At 46.2% G+C, this 15821-nt stretch overlaps 1 protein-coding gene across 4 annotated transcripts in view; it reads left to right on the forward strand.

Moving 5' to 3' along the window:
• KDM4C (lysine demethylase 4C) overlaps positions 1–15821 on the forward strand; it is a 405781-nt gene that overhangs the window by 27740 nt on the left and 362220 nt on the right. The gene's annotated exons all lie outside the window — the stretch shown is intronic.

The raw sequence follows: 15821 nt of genomic DNA on the forward strand, positions 1-15821 counted from the left end.
GTCTACCTACAGCTTCTCACCTCTTTCCCTCACCCCTTCCAGTATCTTTCTAAATCTATCCTCTTACCCCAATCCAGCATGTGCTCTTTTTCTTTATCCCCTCCTTCTATCCAGTATGTGTTCACGCTCTTGTCTCCACTTCCTTCAGAGTCTGTTCCCCTCTATTCGCTCCCATCCAGTGTCTGTTCCCCTCTATTTGCTCCCATCCAGTGTCTGTTCCCCTCTCTTACTCTCCCCTTCCAACCAGCATCTACTCCCTCTCACTCCACTTCCATTCAGCATCTGCTTCCCTCTCTCCCCTCCTCATTTCCCGTCAGCATCTGTTACCCTTCCCCCCCTCTCCCGCCACTCAACCTCTTACCCTCATTGGGCCACCTTCGTCCCTTCTCACCTTCACTGGTGCTCTACATAGTTTTCTCTTTCTGAGGTGTCTGGATGCAGCAACATTTTCACCAAGTCCCGCGTGACTGCTCTAAAGCTTCTCCTCTGATGCACTTCCTGTTTCCCACTGGGCAGCTTGCATCAGAAGAGAAGCTTTGGGGCAGTCTATGGAGCTGTGAATGGCCTTCTCCCTGTACGTGCAGTGACCAGGTTTTTTTGTGCCCCTTTTCAGCGGCTAGCTGCGGGTAACAGTCACTGTGTCATTCTCTAATGCAGATCCAAATCTTAACAAAACTATCAAGGGTCTCTAAGTTTCGTGGTTTTGACAAATGTTTCCAGTGTAATTTAAAAAAGAAAATATATCCAAGTTGAATATTCAAGAAATGTCCCAATAAATATTAATATATTCAATATAGGAAAATCTGGGAGGGAGACTTAGCACAATCCCCCCAAAAATGGAGAAAAGTACCTCAGTGTCGCTCAGAATGAAATAAATCAATCAAAACTGAGGACAATCAAACTTCAAATGAAGATTTGAAGAAGACACATTCTCAGTCCAGAAAAACTCTATTAAGGATAATATTCTTAACTAGTCTTTAAGCCCGTTACATTAACGGGTGCTAGAATATGTGTGTGTCTGTCTGTCTTTTTCTCTCCTTGGCCACTTTCTGTCTCTCTCTTTCCTTGGCTGTCCACCACCACCCCTTGCCTGCTCCCCCTGTCCAGCAGTAGCCCTTCTCCTTTCCTTTTACCTCCCCTTTGACCAGCAGCACCCCTTCCCTGTTCCCCCTGTGCAGGAGGAGCCCTTCTTCCTTCTTTTTAAGTCTCCCCCTGTCCAGCAGCACCCATTCATTCTCCCCCTGTCCAGCAGTAAGTCTTCTCCCTTCCTTTTACCTCCCTCCCCCCCTCGTTTAGCAGCAACTCTTCCCTGCTTCCCCTATCCAGCAGTAGGCCTCCTTTCATGTTATCTCATCCCCCGTCTAACAGCACCTTTTCCATGCTCCCCCTGTCCAGCAGTAGGCCTCCCTTCCTGTTACCTCCCCCCCTGTCCAGCAACACCTCTTCCCTGCTCCTCCTGTACTGCAGCACCCCCTTACCTGCTCCCCCTGTCCAGTCCAGCAATCTCCAGCCATTGGGCTGGCTCCTGCAGGGAGTCTAGTTCCTGCCCTGTCCCTGCCAGGCATGTGAGCCTGCTCCGCCCCCTCCCGACCTGCCGGGAGTATTTGAAATCGACCCGATGCTTCCTGTTGAGGGAAGCACTCCTCACCGGACTCAGCAGCGAACTGCAGCCGGCTCCTGCAGGAAGTCTCATTCCTGCCCTGTCCCCGCCGGGTGTGCGAGCCTGCTCCGCCCCCTCCCAACCTGCCGGGAGCAGTTGAATTGAACCCGACGCTTCCTGTTGAGGGAACCTCTCATTGCCGGACTCAGCGATGGGAGGGTTGGATGGGAGGGTCAACAGGGGTTCGGGTGCGCCGGGGAGGGGTGCGCTGGGGGGGGGGGGGGAAAGCAACGGCCCGCGAAGAAAGTAGCAGCTGGATTTTTTTTTTTTTTTTTGCGCTTCTCTTCCCGCCCCTTCAGTGTTGCCGCGGCTCCTCTTGATCCCCGCCAGCGTCGGAAGCCTTCTCCGAAGCTGGTGTGGCTTGTGAGAGGAGCCGACAGGAGAGCAAGTTGTCCAGCGCTGGAGTCCAGTCCTTCCTGCGAGTGTAGGTATGTGCTGGGGATTCACGCATGCGCACTCCTGCGGCCACAGACCTATTGATCACGGAAGCACGCCGATAGGAGTGCGCATGCGCGGCTAGCTTTTTATTATATAGGATTACCTTGATTTTACTCTTAAAAAAATTCATAAAGGCCATCTCTCCAAAACGTTTTAAATATAAAATTAGGTAGGAAGAAAAAGGCCACACAACGTATTTCCCCATATATAGTCTGCCCTCTTGTATAGGCTGCAGGAAATGCCGATGTAGGTTTTAAAACTCTTAGGTAAGCCATGGCTAGTAACATAGGGTGGCTTATCTAAGAGTTTTAAAACCTACATCGGCCTATACAATGGGGTGGCCTATATATCATCCCCCTCTTAAATACCTCCTGGACATCCGCCCCTACCTTCTCCCAACATGCTGGCTGCCTCCTCACAACATGCTGTGCAGGTTAGGACCAATGTTTGAAATCTCAAGCTTTGCCCTGCAGCAAATCAGGAAGGATGCAAGGCAAGGCTTGAGATCACAAACATCGCTCCTGCCCTGCACAGCATGGGAGGAGGCAGGCGTGGCCGCCCAGGAGGTATTTACTGGCAAGGACAGTATTTAAAGTGGGGGAAATGATGTATTGCTCCATGTATAGGCTGCCCCATTTAAGCAAGCCACGCCCAGCAGGCCAGTTTGCAAAATTGATGTATAGGCCATGGCCTATATATGGGGAAATACGGTATCTTCCTTGGTGTCTCCACAACCCGCCTTTATATCTGAAGAGACAGGTACTTGTTAAATACTCGTGGAATATTTTCATAGCAAGTATTCCGTCCACATACAGGAATTAAAAAATAGCAATATCCCTATTTTTTATTCGTGAGCATGCACGGAAGAGCCAGCATTTGCAGCTGTAGCATCTTGTCAGCTTCATTGTTGAGGTAAGCTTGAGTGGGGCCTGAGTCAATGAATCTTTTCGGCTGGCAGGGCTTGGATAGCTGTGCCAAAAAAGGTATTGGGGAAAGAAGCAAGGAAAAAGAACTGAGAGGAAATACTTTGCCCATAATCTATTCCTACTCTCTTCCCCCCCCCCCCCACACACACTCACTCTCTAACGGACTTCTGGCTATGTCCCTGGAAAAAGTCTAAAATCATATGGAAAACAAACCCTTAATTTCTTCATCCTTTATCTTCAGTTCTTTTCCTTTACAAAGTGCAACTAGAATATAAATCTTGGAGGGATTTGCAGCAAATTCTAAGAAAACTAATTTGCTCATTCTGACATGTCAATATTGAAATGGAAGTTTTATATGAAATAAAGGAAAGATGTAATAAGTACTGTTTCCTAATTGATGTCTTCCTTATATATAACAGTCACATTGTTTTGGTGGAAGACAAAGCTCTGCCAAGTCTACTGCATTTAGCATTGATGGGGTATCTCTTGCTTAAGCCAGGATTATATTATTAGCAAGAAAAGGTAGCTGTTTTGTTGTAAGTAAGACACTAAGTGACGGGAGCAACACAGCAGTAATGGCACTAGTTTTGCTGCTGTTACTGCTTTTATCCTTCTGCTTTGATAGAGGGCACAGATACAGATTTTGGTCCTGGCATGAGGCTGACAGGCAAAGCCTAGACCTACATGCAGATAAAGTAATTTAGATAACAAGAAAAGAGGGATTGAGACTAACCACTGTGCTGCTCAGAAAAGCTGGCCAAGGCTGGGGCATTGAATCTTGAAGTGCTTTCGAGCCACTTGCTCACTAACACCCAGAGTGTGGCACCAATGGCCAGATAGTAAGAACTTGGTGTAGCTGAGTAGCTCTGAAAGCAGTACTTGGCTAGGATTTGGCCCTACGAAGGAGGCTTCTCTACATTGGCTGTCACTAAAGGCAGTGTTGTAACATTATCAATAAAACTTTATTTTTGGGCTACTTTTAGTTTTGGTTTCTTCTTCTGGCGCCTTGACACTTGCAGATCATCTGCTTTTCTGTTTCTTGAAGCTCAGTGTATGTACATAGAGATCCCCACCTAAATATGTTTTACTGTTTTGCCATTAAAATGGTTTTAATGGAAATGTAGTTTGTTATAATATTTATGAAGAGAAAATTTTTTTTTTATTTTTTTCTTAATCTTTCCTTTTCTATTTTTAATGGAGTTCTTTTCTTGATGAATATGATTTATGCATTGTAAACCAGTTGGATCCTTTTAGGCCATTATGCGGTATATAAAGTTTTTAATAAACATAACCCTAACATAGTGCCAAAGTAAATGACCCCAATTAGCTTTCTCAGTGTCACATTTTTAACAGGAATCGTCTTGGGTAATATCCATTATCCCAGGACAAGCAGGCATGATATTCTCACATGGGGGTGATGTCATCTAAGGAGCCCCAGCGCGGACAGCTTTTCAAGCAAACTTGATTGAAGTTTCAAGTCTGCTACACTGCACCACGCATGTGCATGCCTTCTTGCCCACTAGAGGGCGCATCCCCACCTCGTGGTCCTCAGTTCAGTTTTTTCCGCGGAGCCAGAAGCCCTGTGGAAATTGAGCTCCTGTTTTTCTGCCTTCTGACACCGCGTCTGGGTTGTTTTGCTCGGTCGCTGTGTTTTATTTGTTGTTTTCCTTCTTAGTCACGTCGTTTATCGTCAAAAAAAAAAAAAAAAAATAATAAAGTTTACTTCTTCCGTTCGGCTCCGCGACCAGGTAGTCCTCGTACGCACGGACAACCAGGTGGCGATGTATTATGTAAACAAACAAGGGGGTATGGGTTCTTGGGCCCTGTGCCAGGAAGCCCTGCGCCTTTGGGAATGGGCGGTCTCCCAGAACATCTTCCTGCGTGCGGTTTAAATCCAAGGACAAAAGAATTGTCTCGCAGACAAACTCAGTCGTCTTCTCCAGCCGCACGAGTGGTCGCTAAACTCCCGAGTCCTACGCGAGGTCTTCGACCGCTGGGGGACCCCTCAGGTGGATCTCTTTGCTTCCCCGGAGACTCGCAAACTGCCCCTCTATTGTTCCCGGATGTACGCCCAGGACCGTCTCGAGGCAGATGCCTTTCTTCTCGACTGGGGAGAGAGATTCCTTTATGCGTTTCCTCCTTTTCCTCTGATAATGAGGATGTTGGTTCATCTCAAGTCCTCCAGAGCCACTATGATTCTCATAGCGCCGCGTTGGCCTCGTCAGCACTGGTTTTCCCTGCTCCTTCAACTCAGTGCCAGGGAGCCTCTACTTCTGCCAGTTTTTCCCTCTCTGCTGTCTCAGAGTCAGGGTTCGCTGTTACATCCCAATCTTCAGTCATTACATCTGACGGCTTGGTTCTTTTCCCCCTGACTCCGGCGGTTAGGGAGGTGTTGGAAGCCTCCACAAGGCCTCGACTCGGCTTTGTTATTCCCAGAAGTGGACCAGATTTTCATCCTGGTGTGCCTCGCACCATTTGGACCCGAGTTTGGTTCCGGTGTCCTCGGTTCTGGAATATTTGCTGCATTTGTCCAAGTCTGGGCTGAAGACAACTTCCATCCGGGTGCATCTTAGTGCTATTGCTGCTTTCCATCGGCTTCTAGAGGGTCGTTCTCTCTCTCTTCATCCTCTGGTGGTTCGTTTCATGAAGGGTTTAGTTAATGTTAATCCTCCTCTGAAACCTCCTCCTGTAGTTTGGGATCTGAATGTGGTCCTGGCTCAGTTGATGAAACCTCCCTTTGAGCCGATAGACAAGTCTCTTCCTAAGTTTCTCACTTGGAAAGTGATCTTTTTATTGGCGCTCACGTCTGCTCGTCGAATTAGTGAGCTTCAGGCTTTGGTTGCGGACCCGCCCTTTACTGTGTTCCATCATGACAAGGTGGTTCTTTGCACCCATCCCAAATTTCTTCCTAAGGTTGTGTCTGATTTCCACCTCAATCAGTCTATTGTCCTTCCGGTGTTCTTCCCGAAGCCCCACTCCCATCCTGGTGAGGCGGCCCTTCACACGCTGGACTGTAAGAGGGCGTTGGCTTTTTATCTCCAACGTACCAAGTCTTATCGGAAGGTTCCTCAATTATTTTTGTCCTTTGATCCTAATAGGCTGGGACATCCTATTTCCAAGCGCACCTTGTCCAATTGGCTAGCTGCTTGTATTTCGTTTTGCTACGCTCAGGCTGGTCTCACGCTCCATGGTCGAGTCACGGGGCATAAGGTCCGGGCGATGGCAGCTTCTGTTGCTTTCCTCCGGTCTACTCCTGTGGAGGACATATGTAAAGCTGCCACTTGGTCTTCGGTTCATACGTTCACCTCCCACTACTGTCTGGACACTTTGTCCAGAAGCGACGGCCGGTTTGGCCAGTCGGTGTTACGTAACCTATTTTCCTAAATTGCCATCCTCCCACCTGCCCTTTTTTGGTTGGCTTGGAGGTCACCCACATGTGAGAATATCATGCCTGCTTGTCCTGGGATAAAGCACAGTTACTTACCGTAACAGGTATTATCCAGGGACAGCAGGCATATATTCTCACAACCCGCCCACCTCCCCGGGGATGGCTTCTTTGCTGGTTATGGAACTGAGGACCACGAGGTGGGGATGCGCCCTCTAGTGGGCAAGAAGGCATGCACATGTGTGGTGCAGTGTAGCAGACTTGAAACTTCAATCAAGTTTGCTTGAAAAGCTGTCCGCACTGGGGCTCCGTAGATGACGTCACCCCCATGTGAGAATATATGCCTGCTGTCCCTGGATAACACCTGTTACGGTAAGTAACTGTGCTTTATCTGTGCTTTCTGTATCGCCTGGTAGACTGGTTTAGTCCTTACGAATGGGTTATATGCCTCACTGCTACCAGCAGGTGGAGACTGAGCACAAACTTGTATATCAGTCTAGAATCCCCCCTAGCAATTCAATCTGTCTCAGTCTCCATAGCAGGTGGTAAGACTAGATCGGTTCATCTCTTAGTGGTGTTGGAACTTTGTTTTTGGACTACTGGGTTCTCTTTTTCTGCCGGATAGAGCTTGGACGGGTTTTGTTTGGGGATCCGTCCGAGCTCAGGGGTGTTAAATATGGCAGGTCTCGTGCTGGATCCCTCCCCTCCCCTTCCTCCACCTCCCCATATTTTTTGTAAAGGTGCCTCAGTCGGCAGCCTGGCCCCCTGGTTGGTCAGCCCTCCAGCTTTGAGAGCCATGGAGTCTGTTCTGTAAAAAAATTAAATAAATAAAAAAAATTCCTGAGGTAAGCTGGTCTAAAGGGCTCATTTCCCTTTAAAACTGTCTTTTTACTGTATTTTCTCATCTAACCAGCACTTTTCTTTCAGCTAGGGCGGTTTTCAGCACGAGCACTTTTAAAGGGAAATAATGCTCATTGTGCTCCAGACGCGAGGCTGGTCTTCTCTGTACTTTTCCTGTTTTGATACTGACCTGGAGTGCTAGATTGGTAATTTCCTATGCCGAAATGATGGGGAAGGAGTGTCGCTAGAGCTTCGCTGCACCCCGAACCTGCGATTTTGGGGTCGATTGATAGTGCTGCCCGATTCAGGAAAAAAAAAATTCAATTCGATTCAGACTATTGAATAAATTTTTCAATTAGATTCGATTTTCCTGCCCAATTGGGTGTGTTTTTCCAAACATCCTGGTGGGTTTATTTTATAGCCTCTTCACCCCCTTTGCCCTCTCCTACCCACACTGGTCCTGTGGTGTAAACAAAATAAACAAACAAAAAATATTTTTCCTTTCTCTGTTAAATCCTAGCTCACGTTCGCGGTCTAATACCAGCTCTGGAAGGATACACATTTCCAATCTGACATATTGTAATCACAAAACAGAAAATAAAATTATTTTTCCTACCTTTTTGTTGTCTGGTCATTTTTCAAATCATGTTGGTCCCATGTTGGTCTGGTAGTCTTCTGATCAGGCTCTCCTTTCTTCTTTCTCCGTGCTAACCATCCATCTTCAATTTCTGACCTCCCCTTCTGTTTCCCTTTCCTCCCTCGGAGGTCTGGCATCTTTCCTTTTGTTCATCTCCATCCCCCCGCAGCTGCAGCAATGGACCCCACCATCCACAAAACCACCATCTCTTCTTTTCTCAACTACCCTTTCATCCAGCATCTCTCTTATGTGTCCCTGTCACTATGCTCGCTCCATGCCCAGCATTTTATCTCTTCCCATATCCAGCTTCTTCTTTCTCTCTTCCTTACCTCCTGTATCCCCTTCCCCAGGTACAGGCTTTCTCCTACTATCTGTCCTGCCATCCTCCACCTTGCCCACCTACTTGTACTCTTAGATAGGACCCTAGCATTTCAAGCTGGTAGGCAATAATCTTGGTTAGGTAAATGTATTCAGCAAGCTATGTTATCGTATTGCAGTTTTTGGAAATTAATTAAGACCACTTTGTTCGATAAGTTTATTACTTAGTGAGTTTTATTATTGAAATTCTATTTTACAAATATTTGTATTTTTTACTGTATTATTGTATTTTGCTGATTGTCCAGCCATTTTAGTTAACTGCCTAGAACTTTTGGTTATGGCAGTATAAAAAAATAAAATTATTATTATTATTACTTGTGGCCGGCCTGTGCAAGCGTAGTGCAGGCCAGAGTGGTGGGGTAACCTCGTCAGTAGCAGATGCCGGCGGCCAGAGCACTCCGCCGCATGTACCTCGCGAGTCGGCTTTGGATCACTGGGAAGCCTGGGCTTCTCCAGACGCCGACGGTCAGGGAGAAAAGGATTCCCTTGCAGCCAGAATGGCTGGGATTAATGCTATTCGATTCAGCCTATTTAATTGGTTTTTCGATTTGATTCAATTTTCCTGCCCAATTGGGTATTTTGGGTTTGTTTGTTTTTTCCCCAAACATCCTGGTGGGTTTATTTTATAGCCTCTTCACCCCCTTTGCCTTCTCCTAACCACACTGGCCCTGTGGTGTAAACAAAATAAACAAACAGACTTTTCCTCTCTCTCTCTGTTAAATCCTAGCTCGTGGTCTAATACCAGCTCTGGCAGGATACAAGTTTCAAATCTGACATATTGTAATCACAAAACAGAAAATAAATTATTTTTTCTACCTTTTGTTGTCTTGTCATTTTTCAAATCATGTTGGTCCCAGCTCTGCAACAACGTCTTCTGATAACTCGCTTGCCAGGGTCTCCTGCATGATAACCATTCATCTTCCATCTCAGTCCTCCCCTTCATTTCCCTTCCCTCCCCCGGAGGTCTGGCATCTTTCCTTTTTTTTTTTGTCTCCATCCCTGCAGCTGCAGCGATGGACCCCCCACCATCCCCAGATCTACCATCTCTCCTTTTCTCAACTACCCTTTCATCCAGCATCTCTCCCTCCTTCCCCACCACCCGAGGGTCCAACATCTCTCCCTTTCTCTTCCCAACTACCCTCTCTATCCCCTCCTCCACACCATCCCTTGTGTCCAACTTCTCTCCCTTTCTATTCTCTCCCTCTTCTCTTTTTTTAGACTCATTGTTTCTTCCCTTTCCCCCTCAGTCCAGCTAGAACTAAAAATGATAAAATATTGCAATCTACTGAAATATTGAGAGATACCTTAAAAACTAACACTGATCAAAATATATTCCCTCTGGATAGGGAAATGTTGGCATACTCCTGTGAGTTTTTCAAGAATAGTATTCAAACATCACTTATTTTACCCAGCTTTAAGTTATATTATAAAATGAGTACTTTTTTGTTTAAATTTCTCTTTCTATAAGTTGCTTTAGTATGTCTGGGCCATGCACAATCCTCATCGAGCCTACGGCAACCTAATATTAGTGCGAATCACACAGGAGGGCTCAAGGATAAAGTTGGACTCATATCTGAAATAAAAGCCATTAGTCAATGCTGAAAAAAATCCATGTCTTGCATTTATCCACTTCAGCCACCAGGTGCTGCTGCTTCTGGCGAGTCGACTTTACAGCCAGGGTAGCCTGGCTGTTGTTGTACTGCACCAGCTACAACATGATCTCGGTGTTCCAGCCCTGCTCCTACGTGCACCGAAAGTTGATCTCGCGGCCCTCAGCCATCACCACCGTGAAGTAGAAATTGCTCAAGCGCGAGGTGGCAAAGATTGAATTGGGTGCTTCTTACCTTTCAGATGCCATGTATGACCTATTGTGAGCTTCTGCCAAGGCATTGGCGTTTGCAGTGGCAGCTCGCTGTACCTTGTGGCTTCGTGCTTAGTCGGCGCATTCGGCGTCCAAAGCTAAGTTGACCAAATTTCCTTTTAAAGGATCTTTTTTTGTTTTTTGGGGACCTAGACAGGTTGGTTCAGACTCTCATTGATTCGAAAGTGCTTCGTTTGCCTGAGGATAGGCCTAGGCCACTGGCTTGAGGTGGCGCTGCTCGTGGGCGTGATTTCTGCCTTTTCCGCCCTGATTGAGGGGCTGCCTCTTTTCAGTCCCTTGAATGTTTCGATCATGTCCCCTCTCAATCTCCTCTGTTCGAGGGAGAAAAGGCCCAGTTTCTCTAATCTTTCACTGTACGGCAACTCTTCCAGCCCCTTAACCATCTTAGTCCCTCTTCTCTGAACCTTTCCGAGTAGTACCGTGTCCTTCATGTACGGCAACCAGTGCTGGATGCAGTACTTCAGGTGAGGGCACACCATGGCCCGGTACAGAGGCATGATAACCTTCTCCCATCTATTTGTGATCCCCTTCTTTGTCATTCCTAGCATTCTGTTCGCCCTTTTTGCCGCCGCCCGCACATTGCATGGATGGCTTCATCAATTTGTCGATCATAACTCCCAAGTCTCTTTTCTGGGAGGTCTCTCCAAGTACCGCCCTGGACATCTTGTATTCGTGCATGAGATTTTTGTTGCCTACATGCATCACTTTACACTTATCCATGTTGATGCCCATTCCTCGAGCCTGATTATGTCACGTTTCAGATCTTTGCAATCCCCCTGTGTCTTAACTACTCTGAATAACTTCGTATTGTCTGCAAATTTAATCACTTCACTCGTTGAACCAATATCCAGGTAGTTTATAAAGATGTTGAAGAGCACGGGTACAAGCACTGAGCCCTGCGGCACCCCACTGGTGATGCTTTTCCAGTCCAAGTATAGTCCATTTATTATTATTATTATTATTATTAGGTTCTTATATCCCGCCATACCCAAAGAGTTCTAGGCGGTTTACATTCGTTACATTAGGATCCGGTCTGAACCCGGATTTACAAAAATTTTATCGGAATTGCAGGTAGCGCGGAAGGAGGCACAGGTTTATCATAGTTGGGTTAGAAGATAAAATGGAGGGAGTGGGAAACCAGAAGAGGGGGGGGGGAGAGGGAGGTGGGGGTGGGGGGGTGGAGTGTATGCGGGGAGTAAGGACTAAGGGTCTTGTTCGCGGAAGAGGTGTGTTTTGAGAAGTTTTCTGAAGTCTAGGTAGGTAGGGGCCTCTAGCATCATTTGGGCTAGCCAAGGGTTCAGCTTGGCCGCCTGGAAGACGAAGGTTTTGTCGATGAATCTTTTGAGCTGGCATGATTTTATGGAGGGGAAGGTAAACAACTGGATTCTGCGGGATTTCTTGTTGGTGCAATACATATTGAAATGTGGGGAGAGGTATTTTGGTGAGAGACCAAATACTGTCTTGTAACAGATGCAGGCGAACTTGAAGAGGACTCGGGATTCGAAGGGTAGCCAGTGCAGTTGGTGGTAGAAGGGGGTGATGTGTTCCCATTTATTCAGGCCCAGTTTTACCCCCACTCTCTGTCAGTTCTTCACCCTCTAAACTGTACCGTTCCCTCAGGTTTTTGCAGGCCAGGCCAAATGCATGACCTTGCATTTCTTAGTACAGTTAAACCTTGGTTTGCGAGTAACCTGGTTTGCAAGTGTTTTGCAAGACGAGCAAAACATTCTCGCAAAACTTGTCTTGCAAACCGAGTGTTGACTCGGCGAGAGGGAAAATTAGAAGGCCTTGAGCATGCGCAAATGCATGCTCAAAGCCGGCAGAGGCAGGAAGATCTTCTAGCGGCACCGGCATGTCCTTTTGGGGGGGGGGGTAAGTTCAAGTTGTTCGGGCGGGGGGTGCCGGTGTGGGGGGGGGGGTGCCGCCAGTTCGAGCGGGGGGGGGGGGAGGGGAGCAGCGTCGCTGGCCTTGGGAGGGGGTGGGAACATATCAAAGCGAGTTTCCATTACTTCCTATGGGGAAACTTGCTTTGATATACGAGTATTTTGGTTTACGAGCATGCCTCTGGAATGAATTATGCTCGTAAACCAAGGTTCCACTGTACTAAACTTTAACTACCAAATTTCAGACCATTCTTCAAGCTTCGCCAGGTCTTGATTCATGTTGTTCATACCATCTGGTATGTCTACTCTGTTGCAGATTTTGGTGTCATCCACAAAGAGGCAAATCTTACCCGACAACCCTTCAGCAATATCGTTTATAAAAATGTTAAAAAGAACAGAACCTTGAGACACACCACTGGTAACATCCCTTTCTGCAGAGCAATCTTCATTGATCACTATCCTCTGTCACCTTCCACTCAACCAGTTCTTGACCCAACCCATCACTTTGGGATCCATGCCGAGGGCCCTCATTTTATTTATTAGACATCTGTTTGGAACACTGTCAAAAGCTTAACTAAAATCTAAACATATCTAGCACACATCCTCTTTCCAGTTCTCTGGTCACCCAATCAAAGAAATTGATCAGATTTGTTTGATAAGACCTACCTCTAGTGAATCCATGTTATCTCCAGTCCTGTAATCCACAGGATTCCAGAAACTTCACCATTCTCTTTTTTAAAAGCGTTTCCATTAATTTGCTTACCACAGAAGTCAGACTTACTGGCCTTTAACCTTTTCCTATCGTAATAAATTTTACCTTACGCTGGTTCCAATCGTAATTATTTTAGCAAAGTTTTGTATTATTCACCATTATCATTTACGGCTATTGTAAACACAATGGCCTAATAGATGGGACAAATGATAGGTAGAAGGTGTACTGTATGTCCAATGTCATGGGACATACGATGGCAACAACATTTTTTTGGAATGTCCTGTCATCCAGGACACACGATAGGAAAAGGTTAATTCCCTACCGGCCTTTAATACCAGCGAAAGATTAGAGAAACTGGGCCTATTCTCCCTCGAACAGAGGAGATTGAGAGTAGACATGATTGAAACATTCAAGGTACTGAAGGGAATAGACTTGGTGGAAAAGGACAGGCTGTTCACTCTCTCCAAGGTAGGGAGAACGAGAGGGCACTCTCTAAAATTGAAAGGGGATAGATTCCATACGAATGTAAGGAAGCTCTTCACCGAGAGAGTGGTAGAAAACTGGAATGCTCTTCCGGAGTCTGTCATAGGGGAAAACACCCTCCAGGGATTCAAGACAAAGTTAAACAAGTTTCTGCTGAATCTGAAAGTAACCATATATCCTATCAATTGTTCTTAATGATGAAAAATATGATGAAAAATGATGAAAAATGATGAATATGATGAAATGATGAAAATGATGAAAATGATGAAAATGATGAATATGATGAAAAATGATGAAAAATGATGAATGATTGGTGCTGTATAGATTGAATCTGAAAGTACGCAGGTAGGGCTAGTCTCAGGGCGCTGGTCTTTGACCAGAGGGCCGCTGCGTGAGCGGACTACTGGGCACGATGGACCACTGGTCTGACCTAGCAGCGACAATTCTTATGTTCTTACTTCCTCTTTTGTGGAGAGGTACAATATCCAATCTTCTCCAGTCCTCTTGTACCACTCCTGACTCTAGAGACTTGTTGAAAGGGTCAGTCAGGGTGGCGAATGCTTGGAACGGCCTACCAGTGGAGGTTTTGGGTGACAAAGAGGAGAATTCTGTGTAGGATGCCTGCCTCAGAAGCAGCTGAGAATCGCACACTGGTGTGCTATACAGAATCGCGTCTGTCCTAAGGGACAGATGCCCAACCCCACCTAACCAACCCAATTCTCTAACCAGTGCTCATGTCACAGGCGCTAGTTAGAGAATTGCACCTGATCCCTTCCCATCAGCTGATTGTGGCAAGGGAATCCCCCTGCTGCAAGCGGCTGCAGTAGGGACCCTCCCCCTTGTGAACTTGGCTGGCAGAAGGGATTTCTAATTCATCCCGCTTCCATTCTCTTGGTCCAACATTTTGCTCCCTCTTTTTTCTGTTGTTCTTCCCTCCCCCCTTGATGCTGAACAATGAGATGGAAGGAAACAAAAAGAGATGCTACATCTCTCTCTCCCTTCTACCCCCAGGCCTAACATTTCTCCCTCCCTTCCCTCTCCAGATCCAACTTCTCTCCCTTTCTCTTCCCAACTGCCCCCCATCCCATCTCTCCCCCTTTCTGCCTGTGTCCCTCCCTCCCCCAAGGTCCACCATTTCTCCCTCTCTCTTACCAACGATTCTCCCTTAAAGTATATTTTTCCCTCTTCCTCCACACTACCCCAGGTCCAACTTCTCTCCCTTCATCTCGCTCTTCTCACAGCCCAGCATGTCTTTCCCTCCGGCGCTGGTCTGTTGTCGCCGCCAAATCTGCTGGCCTCAGCAATTCGTCAGTGTTGTACATGGCTCCCCCTCCTGCTTTTTGCCTGCCGCAGTCTATCTTCAATGATGCACAACTTCCTGTGGACAACACTGCCGAAGCCAAAAGACTTTTCAGCGTGACTGCAATGTCGGACAGGCGCTGGAGGGAGGACAGTTGAAACGACCAGGTCCCAATTTGTATTAGCCTCGTTCTGCTGTCCTCACTACAGATGCATCCGGGGACACCTCTATAGAAAGAAATCACACACACACACACACACAAACGCACATGCAAATATGCAAAGGGATATCTCCTTTATTCAGAATACTGCATACATATATATAGCATTTCACCTGGGTCAGTTTTTTTAGCATATGACTGTAGGAAAGACCATATATGGTAACAGGATACAAAAAAGCAACTAGAAAAAGGTAGCAAACATAAGGAGGGGGTGGGGGGAGTTTCCATCTATGGCATATAAATACTATCTCGTCTAAGGTCCAGCAATGCTTCTTATCTAAGTCCTGACGTACAGCACAGCACAGGATGTGCACAAGATGTGGGGGTAACCTTGACGAAACTAATAAGCTATAGAACAGAAAAAGAAAAGACCTTGTGGCCTCTTGACAAACAAGAACTGTTTCAGCAGTATTGTTTTATATGTTACACGAGCAGGAATAGAATAGACTTACAAGAAGTATATGCCTCTTCAATCCCCTCTTACATCATGAAAATGACATCATAACACTGAGAAGGGAAAGTTCAGGAGTATTGCCGCAGGCCACATTAAAAGGCCAAGCGGGCCGGATTTGCCCCGCAGGCCTTGTGTTTGACACATGTGACTCAGACAATAGGTATCTGGTCAGCAACAAACTAGATGGGTTAAGATCTGGAGCCCTGCGATTACATATCCTCTTGTGCTCAGGGTATTCTGTGACCTCTTTCATAAATTTTTAAATACCATTACCTTTTGGTGAATAAAATCTAGGACCAAAATCTACACCTTCTGGCTCTGTAAGTTCCTTCCTTTAGAACTCTACTCCTGTTCTCCACTGAATCACTGCAAGAGGAAAAGAGGCTCCTTCTTTATTCCAATGTCCTTCCTTGTGAAGGAGCAGTCTTTATCTTTCACTAACTACAGAACCGCAATCCTTGTATTAACACATATGACTGTAGGCCTCTGTAAGGCTCTTTTTTATGATTCTGAACACACATGAGAAATATGTAGATTTAGCATTTCAACATTCTATATTGTTTCTTTTAAAATACTTGAATTTAAACAATTTTAAGTATTAAATATAGTATAAATCTTTAAGT

Source organism: Geotrypetes seraphini, chromosome 1 (genome assembly GCF_902459505.1).
Source record: "Geotrypetes seraphini chromosome 1, aGeoSer1.1, whole genome shotgun sequence".
Lineage (NCBI taxonomy): Eukaryota > Metazoa > Chordata > Amphibia > Gymnophiona > Dermophiidae > Geotrypetes > Geotrypetes seraphini.